This window comes from Lepidochelys kempii, chromosome 2, assembly GCF_965140265.1.
Source record: "Lepidochelys kempii isolate rLepKem1 chromosome 2, rLepKem1.hap2, whole genome shotgun sequence".
Lineage (NCBI taxonomy): Eukaryota > Metazoa > Chordata > Testudines > Cheloniidae > Lepidochelys > Lepidochelys kempii.
The window spans coordinates 164,379,610-164,390,841 of NC_133257.1; positions in this window are offsets into that span (position 1 = coordinate 164,379,610).

The window sequence follows — 11,232 nt, forward strand, 5'->3', positions numbered from 1 at the left end:
ACTGCTCATACTCCTGTGCTGTATGTACCCCAGAAGCATGGGAAACTTGAGCCCAATATCTTGCATAAACCCTGCTATTCTATGCTGTTCTATCCAGATTCTTAAATTGCTGTGATCACCATAGCACCTGAGCGCCTTCCAGTAATTCATTAAGTGATGTGACTGTGGCGATACACTCCATATTCTTTATAGAAATATGCTTATTAAATGGATATTGCATAACTAAGATATATTTTATGCAAAATGGGTCGTGTAAGATATCATTGGAAAGGTTATGATTTACTGAATGTGATTATCCAATTTGTATGCATGTATCATTTCTGTATCTGTCATAAATATAAAGGGAAGGGTAAACCCCTTTAAAATCCCTCCTGGCCAGAGGAAAAATCCTCTCACCTGTAAAGGGTTAAGAAGCTAAAGGTAACCTCACTGGCACCTGACCAAAATGACCAATGAGGACAAAAGATACTTTCAAAAGCTGGGAGGAGGGAGAGAAACAAAGGGTCTGTGTCTGTCTATATGCTGCTTTTGCCGGGGATAGACCAGGAATGGAGTCTTAGAATTTTTAGTAAGTAATCTAGCTAGGTATGTGTTAGATTATGATTTCTTTAAATGGCTGAGAAAATAATTGTGCTGAATAGAATGACTATTTCTGTCTGTGTGTCTTTTTTGTAACTTAAGGTTTTGCCTAGAGGGATTCTCTATGTTTTGAATCTAATTACCCTGTAAGGTTTCTACCATCCTGATTTTACAGAGGTGAATTCTTTACTTCTATTAAAAATCTTCTTGTAAGAAAACTGAATGCTTTTTCATTGTTCTCAGATCCAAGGGTTTGGGTCTGTGGTCACCTATGCAAATTGGTGAGGATTTTTACCAAACCTTTCCCAGGAAGTGGGGTGCAAGGGTTGGGAGGATTTTGGGGGAAAGACGTGTCCAAACTATGTTTCCCAGTAAACCCAGTTAGAGTTTGGTAGTGGCAGTGGATATTCCAAGGACAAAGGATAAAATTAATTTGTACCTTGGGGAAATTTTAACCTAAGCTGGGAAAAGTAAGCTTAGGAGGTTTTCATGCAGGTCCCCACATCTGTACCCTAGAGTTCAGAGTGGGGGAGGAACCTTGACAGTATCTAAAGGTAGGTATATTGACTATGTAACAATTACAATTGTGTGTGTACTTGGGGAAACACCCACCAAACAGCATGGGCTGTTTGATGGACCATTAGGAAGAAACAATAAGACTTTGAAGTTACTAATCTTGCTCTCCTTCCTGAGAAGGTTCCTGGGAAGTTCCTTTGACACTATAAGGTCATGTGATCATATCACCTGGTACTAAACACCATCTTGGACTTTTAGTGATTTTCCATTAAAAGGAGGAGGAGGTCAAGACCGGGAAACAAAGGGTTCCCTCCTAATGTAAATTCTATTTAAGGTTGGGGAGTAAGTTGATCTTGGTTCACTCTTCACTGAATCCTCACCCAGGATGACAGCTGGAAAGATCTGAGAAACAAAGACATAGCAGGGGAAGAGTTGCGCCCAGGCTGAAAAAGGAATCTGGTGTATGAATATTGTGTCTGAAGAATTAAGCTGCAAGCAGGGTAGCTAAACTTCAAAAATTACTGCTACTTGCCCCAAAAGCAACATTTAGGGTGAGAAAAAATGTCTTGAAACCAGTTTCTTTAAGATCTTAAACTTAGTATGCATGTTTTGTTTATTTGCTTAGTAATCTGCTTTGTTCTGTTTGCTATCCCTTATAATCATATAAAATCTGCCTTTTGTAGTTAATAAACTTGTTTTTGTTTGTTATAAAACCCAGTTTGTACAATTTATAACTGGGGGAGGGGGCAAGAAGCTGTGCATATCTTCTTCCACATTGAGGGAGGGGGAAAATTTATGAACTTATGCTGTATAGATTTCTCTAGAGCGCAAGACAATATTATCTTGGGTGTCCTCTCCAGAGGGGAGGTGCACTTGAGTGAAGGGCAATTTCCTAGCTGATCCTTCCCATAGAGAGCTGTTAGCAGAAGATGCGATTCTACAGGTGATGTGTCCCTATCTGTGTGTGTGTGTGCGCACGGCAAGAGAGCCTAATTCAGCAAAACTGGGATAGGGAAATTCAGGATGGTGGAGCAGGAGGAGCTCAGGGAAATCCCAGTACATCAGGTGGCATCCCAGAAAGGGGGGTCCAACCCATCACAGTGACAAACATGTTGGCAGGTGTGGTTTTCTTTTTTTCTCTCGTGCGCTCCCCAGTAGGAAGAATTGTGTGTTCAGTGTAGTGTTTTGATTTGGGAGTTTCATTAACTGTACACACTGCTCTGTGTTTGTATTAGAGAGGGAAGATCAAAGAAGTGTGCCTTGCACTTGGAGTGGAAGATGGTGAGATTTGTCATGGCCCTTTGATAGGGTTGCCAGTTTTGGTTGGATGTATTCCTGGAGATTTCATCACATGTCATAATCCTTAAGTAAAGGTTTATATTTAACTCCTGGAGACTCCAGGCCAATCCTGGAAGGTGGACAGCCCTACCGTTTAGGCCAGTGGGAGTTTGTTTCTGTTTTGGGACAGCCCCTTTGACAGTTCTGTCTTCCGCAGAGCTGAGTTTACCCTTATGGTAGAAAATTCCATTATGCCTGAGGAGTGTAATTGCTGTCCATGAAGTTCACCCCAGAACTTCAGGTGATCTTTTAGATATGCTGTACCTAGGCCAATGAGCACCTTGAAGATAAGGAGTGAGATCTTGAACTTCATTCTTTTTTATGGGACTCCAGCATAGAAAGCAGAAGATGGGACTTATTTGCTGATGGTAGCCCATGTTGGGGAGGAGACATACTGCAGCATTTTGTATGAGTTGGTATTACCTAAGGGCTGGTCGCCTCACGTCCATGTATATTACATTGCTGTAGTCCAGATGGGAGGAAATGACAGCCTGTACAACTCAGTACATGTCTTTGTCTGCCAGGATGAGTTAGAGTCTCCTAGTCAACTGGAGGTAGTAGATGACATTGGTTCTGGATCTTGCTATATGAGAGCTTAGCGGCATCAAAAAATCCATGAGAAACCCTAAACTACAGACTGAATTGACCAGACATATTTATCTAGAAATATTTATTTCAGTACAGCTATTCCTATTTACACCAGCTGAGAATCTAGCCCATAATGTCTACAACTGCCAAGCAGAAGTTTATTTAATGTAAAGAAAATGCTTCATGTTTTCATACATTGTAAAGAAACTTAAGTTTAGAGGTATTTGTTAAAGGTCTTTATAAGATGTAATTTCAACAGCTGAGCAGAGGCACCATGTGAAACTCAAATTCAAGACTGAAATTTGTTCCAATAAACAGAGCACACTGTATGGTATTTCTCTTGAATTACAAGCAGTACTTTAAAGTCAACGGCACTGTAATGAAAACAAATATCAAATTGCTGGGACTTAGATGGCAGTGTTAGCTTAGATAATGTTCCTTTTGGTGTTTTTCTTTTCAGTTGATTTGGCATACATTGTATTCCATTGTGGACATAGGAACCTCTGGAAATGTTCTGAGTCATTAATGATCTGCGGAGACTATGGGCCAAATTTAGAGGGGATTGATGCACTTTAGGAAACCAGAGGGATTCTAAATTGATGTGTCTCAGAGCTTCTTCCATCTCCCCAACATGTAAATTACGCTTACTTAGAATCTCTCTACAGATTCCCTTAAACTCACTACTTACACTAACCCATTTGTCAGTATGCAACTTGCACCTTACCATACATGTTGTTTCTAAAGTCTTGAGTATTAGGGGCTGTAATTTGGTGTAACTCACACTCTGAGGAACCAGATGATGGGAGAGTAGATGTTACACCAATTCAGACTCCCACACACACTAGTAAGTAGATCTAAAGGTGTCTGAGTGAAAGGCATTCTCAGAGTTAGTCTACACTAAAAGTGCTACACTAGAAGCTGCACTGATGCTACTGCACCTCAGTAGCACATCTGGTGAAGACACTCTATGCCAATGGGAGAGAGCTCTCCCAATAGCATAATAAATTGACCTCCACGCGGTAGCTATATCAGCAGGAGACGCTCTCCCGCCAACATAGCGCTCTTCACAGCGGCGCTTAGGTTGGTGTAACTTACATCGCTCAGTGGGGTGGCTTGTTCACACCCCTGGTCACATAAGTTATACTGAAGTAAGTGGTAGAGTAGACCTGACCTCAGTAAATGTAAGAGTCTAAGAGTGTCTGCTTTACATCACTTCTGATTTGACCCTAAACCTAAATGAGTGCAGAAACTGTTTTTCTGACATTTTTGAGCTCATGTGACTTCACTAAATAAATGCATTTCAAATCTCAAATGCCTTGTTAAAAGTACCTGATAAAGAAAAATGGATGCTAATTCAATTGACTTAAAGAAAATGTTTACAGATGTTAAAATATCCGCTGTTTACATCTCTTTGCAGGTGCACACAGTGCTTGCTTAATTAACCCACTGCTCTATCATGGCATAGGCAGAAGTACTGCATTTAAATTACATTGTTCCACAGGAGTATGTCAGACAACATTAAATCAGATCTGTAATGATATGATTTACCTGCCAGAAGTACTATCTTCCAAAATTGACACTACTAGGCATGATGGCAATAAACAAAATAGAATTCCAAAGTGGACAGCTAGAAGTATATACCCTCTGGGTTGTGTCCCATAGGATGTGTGAGCCACCTCCTTCTTAGAGATTCACACTGTGCATTCTATCACTGTTGGTAAAGAAATAGCATCTCTAAATTTATATTAAAGGAAAAATATGAGTAGCGGGTAGGCCTCTTCCCGCACTGAGTGGGAGAAGTTAGAGGCAATTCCTCAGATTCCTTCCTTTGCATTGTGTGGGTGCAAGTCACTTGCCTATGTTATCTGGGTATATATCACTTAATCTTTTCCCTGCCACTGCAGGGACCTTGAGTGCTGATGCAGCTTCGTCCTTCCTATTTGCCTGTTCTCTCTCTGTGGCTGATGATAGTCTAGTTTCCTGTGGATTGGGGTATTTTGGTCTAATTTTGGGTGTTTGGTGTTGGTGGTGGGCTGTAATATACAGGAAGTCAGACTAGATGAGCTGGAGGTACTTTCCGGCCTTGAGCTCTATGACTCTATGACCTCACTGCTTGTCATAGAATCCCTCTGCTTCCAGCAGGGCTCCCTCACCACGTACAGTGGGATCACTATGGAAGAGCCTCACATAACATGTTTCTCCTCAGGAGCTGTTCATTCAGTTATGAGATGCACTTGCTCTAGCAGGAATATTAATCAGTACATCGAGACTAGCCTGGCCATTCAAGTCTTGTATTTGGCCACTGGTGACTATACAATGTGTTTGTAAATCCCAGAAAAAAATACACAGAAAAAAGTCACAGAAGATTTTTTTTTTTAATAAGCAATTCGTGCTGCTTGTGTTTATTGGATGGATGTTATGGAACTTATCATACAGGTATCATGACAATTGTGTCATGGGAGAACTGGTATTTTGTCTTTGCTTTTTTCTGATTTAAGCTCGGATAATTGTTTGGTCACTCACTGTTATGTGCATTTCCTCACACATTTTGACTGCAGTATCTGTGATATTTTCATTTTAATAAATGCTAATCTTAAGTATCAGTAGTTCAAGTCTTTCATTAGTTCTGCTAATTAGTTCCAGTGTCTTTTTAGTGTAATAAGGAGAAAGACATAACACTCAAATAAGCCTAGTAGAGAGCAGAGAAGGGTAATTTTAGAACTAAAAGGAACACCCCAGCATTAGTAGAAGGGAAGAGAGAAACGTGACAGATACAACACACGTGTAACACAAAGCTGTGTAACAGACTGCTGGAAGAACAACAAATACTGACAGCTGACCAAAGTTATCGGAGAGAGTCTAAGACAAAAAATAAGACTGGCACAATTAACAATATAAAGGTTTGAGTACTGGCAAATTCAAACACTGTATTGATGAGGACCAAAGAAAAGCCTCTGAATAAATAATAAAATACCTGCATGCTTTATTTCAACATCGCTAACCTTATAACTGCATGTTTTCCGTGACATTCTAAATAGTCTGATAGTGATGATAAAAAACAATGTCACAGTTGCCTTACCTTCAGTAGGAAAAAAAAAGTGTGTTTTTAAATCAACATAGCTAATTTTTGTTAACAATCACTAGGTAAAGTTCTAGTGAAGACAAGGCAATTGGTAGTTTTGACATGCATGAGGTCAAACTAAAGACTAGGTAGAGCTTAATCTCTGTGCCTCAGTTTCCCATCTAAAATATCTCCTTTCTTCCACATTGTATCAGTCTTGACTATTTAGCATGAAAGCTCATCAGCACAGGGATTGTCTCTTACAAAATGTGTGCTGCAGCATATCGCACCATGGCCCCAATCTCAGCTGGTCTCAAGAGGTGGTGTTATTCTTTGTAATACAAAGAATAGAAGTGGTGGCTAATGGGAGCAGGAGTAATAATTAAATTGGAGTGGGCAAGCTAAAATATGAGTAAAATATGGAAATGGCAAAAAAGTGGAAACATTGCTAAATGTTTACTGGAAATGGCAGTAGTGTCACATTTCTCACCTGCCACTCACTTTTTTGGCAGCCCTGTCATCCATTCCTACATCCAAGCTACATTCTCACTCTTCCAGCAAAGCCACAGGCATGAGTTGCAGTTTTGTCCTAATGACTCCAGAGGCTGTGGCGGGCCTGATTTCGTGCACCAAGGTATCCTGTCTGCTTCTCTCCTTTATACTCTGGTTCCTTGTGCCCATCTGATTTGAAGCCCTACAGTGCAAGAGGCAGCTGGTGGGGATGACAGCAGCAGATAGGGAATGCAGGACAGAGAAAGAAGGGGCTTAGAGGTGGCACAGAAGTAGGGCTAAGGGCTGTTATATTGATATCAAGGGCCAAAAGAGTGTTGTAAACTCTTTCACTGTCTGACACTGAAACGGTATAACAAGTTTTGGGGTTTTCTACAGACACCCTGGTTTACTTGGTTTCTTAGCAAACACCCAAAATCATTCATTCGAAAGTTGGAAGTTTATTGATCAAAATGCAAGAAAGAACAAGAATCCAACAAACAAACAAAATAAGAAAAAACTAAAAAGGAAAGGGTTAATTTTATTCTCAGTCCTGATGTGTGAAGGGTGTTCACTTCTCCTGTTTTGAACAGACAGGCAGACACGCAAAGTGGAGGAGAGACAGGATAGAAAAGGTGGGGAATATGGCTTTTGTTGATGTTAGTAGAACATTGGTCAGTCATGACTGGATGCTTTAGGCTGGCAGGTTGGCCAGGACAGCAGTTACTTGGACACTGGCTCATATTACTGTGAAGGATATAATCTTGTTGGATGCTTTCTCCTTAGACTGGGCAGGGCTGGGTGGGCTGTCTCATCTCCTCTGCTGATCGGTACAGTGTAGTTGATTTGAGGAGCTGATGAAAAGTCAAGAAAGTAAGATATAGGCTAGGAAATAGAATAGTGGGACAGAAAGTAACACAAGAAGGAAGGGAAGTGTAATGGTATCTTACATGCCTTCTGCCTGGAGCCCCTGTGGTGCTGACAATTAGAAATCCCCTCTGATGGGCTGATGATCTTGCAACCTGTCAAAGTTCCTCCCCCACTCTGAGCCCTAGGGTACAGATGTGGGGACCTGCATGAAAACCTCCTAAGCTTACTTTTCCCAGCTTAGGTTAAAATTTCCCCAAGGTACAAATTAATTTTATCCTTTGTCCTTGGAATATCCACTGCCACTACCAAACTCTAACTGGGTTTACTGGGAAACATAGTTTGGACACGTCTTTCCCCCAAAATCCTCCCAACCCTTGCACCCCACTTCCTGGGAAAGGTTTGGTAAAAATCCTCACCAATTTGCATAGGTGACCACAGACCCAAACCCTTGGATCTGAGAACAATGAAAAAGCATTCAGTTTTCTTACAAGAAGATTTTTAATAGAAGTAAAGAATTCACCTCTGTAAAATGAGGATGGTAGAAACCTTACAGGGTAATTAGATTCAAAACATAGAGAACCCCTCTAAGCAAAACCTTAAGTTACAAAAAAGACACACAGACAGAAATAGTCATTCTATTCAGCACAATTCTTTTCTCAGCCATTTAAAGAAATCATAATCTAACACATACCTAGCTAGATTACTTACTAAAAATTTTAAGACTCCATTCCTGGTCTATCCCTGGCAAAAGCAGCATATAGACAGACACAGACCCTTTGTTTCTCTCCCTCCTCCCAGCTTTTGAAAGTATCTTTTGTCCTCATTGGTCATTTTGGTCAGGTGCCAGTGAGGTTACCTTTAGCTTCTTAACCCTTTACAGGTGAGAGGATTTTTCCTCTGGCCAGGAGGGATTTTAAAGGGGTTTACCCTTCCCTTTATATTCATGACACAACCTTAAAGTTCTTTTAGCATGATCTGATGACTTTCAGGACTCAGATTAAAAACAAACTTCCTTAAACAAGAGGAAGGTCTAATGGCCTTTTGTCAAGGTTCCTTCCCCACTCTGAACTCTAGGGTACAGATGTGGGGACCTGCATGAAAAACCCCCAAGCTTATTCTGACCAGCTTACGTTAAAACTTCCCCAAGGTACAAACTATTTTACCATTAGTTCCTGGACTTTATTGCTGCCACCACCAAGTGTCTAATAAATATAACAGGGAAAGAGCCCACTTGGAAATGTCTTTCTCCCCAAAATCCCCCCAAGCCCTACACCCCCTTTCCTGGGGAAGGCTTGATAAAAATCCTTACCCATTTGCATTGGTGAACACAGACCCAAACCCTTGGATCTTAAGAACAATGAACAAACAACAAGGTTCTTAAAAGAAGAATTTGAATTAAAGAAAAAGTAAAAGAATCAACTCTGTAAAATCAGGATGGTAAATACCTTAGAGGGTAATCAGATTCAACATAGAGAATCCCTCTAGGCTAAACCTTAAGTTACAAAGAGACACAAAAACAGGAATATACGTTCCATTCAGCACAACTTATTTTATCAGCCATTTAAACAAAACAGAATCTAATGCATATTTAACTAGATTGCTTACTGACTTTTTACAGGCGTTCTGACCTGCATTCCTGCTCTAGTCCCGGCAAAAGCAACACACAGACTGAGAGAACCCTTTGTTCTGCCCCCTCCAGCTTTGAAAGTATCTTGTCTCCTCATTGGTCATTTTGGTCAGGTGCCAGCGAGGTTGTCTTAGCTTCTTAACCCTTTACAGGTGAAAGGGTTTTTCCTCTGGCCAGGAAGGATTTAAAGGGGTTTTCCCTTCCCTTTATTTTTATAACACCTTGTTCTTGGGAAGAACATCCTTGGCGTCTTTCCTGCTCTTCTGTCTTGGGGCTCAGGGGAGTGAGAAAAGATGAGCTGGAGGAGATGAGTCAAATTGACATAAGATGATTTTTCAAATGATCCTTTTATGATCCTCCCTAAAAAAGTATGGGGAGGAAGATGGTTGGCATATTTGCTCGCTATTTGACCACCAGTTAGGCCTAATATCTGTCATACCCATTTTGGTCCATTAATTTCTAGACTCATCTTCTTGTTTACCAAGCATGGACCTAACACAGTCCTGGAGTTGTACTCGTAGGCCTTTTTGTTTGGACAAGTTCAGTCTCTGTCTGGTTTTCTTGCACCTGTTAATAACATTCTTTATTGATGATAACTTTTGGCCTACTTTTCACAGTTAATTCCCAAGCAGACAAAAAGTTTTAGGCCCAATTGTCACAACAGGGGAAAATCTCAAAATGGATAGAATGGGGCAGAAAAGCTGAAAGGAGCCAGGTCAGAATGTGGAGGAAGATGGTGCTGGTCCCTCACTATTATCAGCCCCCAGGCTGCTGCTCCCAATCCATCACAACCTGCTTATATTGATTTTTGCCAGTAGCAACCTGAGCTCAAGTGGAAAAGGTTTGTTGCTGTGGCTATGAAGATCCTAGATTAAAGTCCTGCTGATGGTATATAATCATATAATTTAAGCCTGTATCTTAATGTATAAACACAAAGGGGCCCTATTAATGTTATAGAAGCAGCCTTAATCCTAGCACTTCCTAACATTCAGATGGTTGACCTTGCAGCCTTAAAGTTCTTGTAGCATAGTTTTTTGGTATGTAATCCTATTACAAACAAGTTAGAGTTTACTGGGGGACTCAGTGCCTCAGGGCATTGCTAATGAATGAAAGATCCTTCCATTTGTACCATTTTGAATCCAGTCTAATTTAGTGGAGACCGAAAGTAATTTCCATCTAATGGATTTTTTGTGGCTCCTCTATGAGATGAGTTAGCTGGGGTCTCAGTTCCAAATCTTACATCAAAAACTCACCTCAGTGCTGTGTACTAATTTCTAGACTGCAGAGAGGGTCACAAATTGTATAGACCATGGTGCCTGCATAATCCTTTTCAGTACTAGGGGAAGAACCCCTCCCACTCAAGACCAACATTGAGATGTATTAGTAGGGCAATGTGTGTGCACTCCCTCTTTCAGTATTCTCCCACTTGTTTATAAGACGAAGAATATCTGCAAGATTTAAATTCATTATTTGTGACATGTGTTGTATGCAAGAAAAGCAAAATATTCTTTCAATCATGTTGCTGTCACTACAAATCTTATTTTTACAAACATTTTCACTGAACTTAGAACATTACAGCATAATACTATAGGGGAAAGGAAACTAAACTGCTGTAGAAGGTTGTCAGGGAAAACAGGGGTTGGAGAAAGAAGCAGCAGCAATAAAGTAGGGGATGGACAGACACTGGAGATGGTAAGGGTATTTTGCAGATATATATAAAAGGTGGGGCAATGTATACTCTGCTAAGATTTGTTATGTAGAATGTTCATGATCTTTACAGCCTAATGAAAAAGAACCAGGATGCTTATGACAATCAAAAGACTCTGTGTCAATATAGCATTTGTATAGGAATCCTATTTGGTGCAGAAGCATATGCTGAATTTACATAAACTTGTGGATGGGATGAAGATTTGCAGTATCCAATATCATGAATTAGGGAGGTAGTGATTCATGTACACAAAAGTCTGTCCTTTCAAAAGTAAAGTATTTGTGATCTAGAAGGGCAATGTCTGATTATAGACAACTCTTGTAGTGGTCTCAATATATTCTCCAGAGGATAACAGAACTTTCTTTGGTCTTAAGTTGTAAGACCTTATTCTTCTGGCTACCTATTTTAAGTAACATACAAAGTTGTCTAAACCATCCTCTGAATATGGTGCCACAT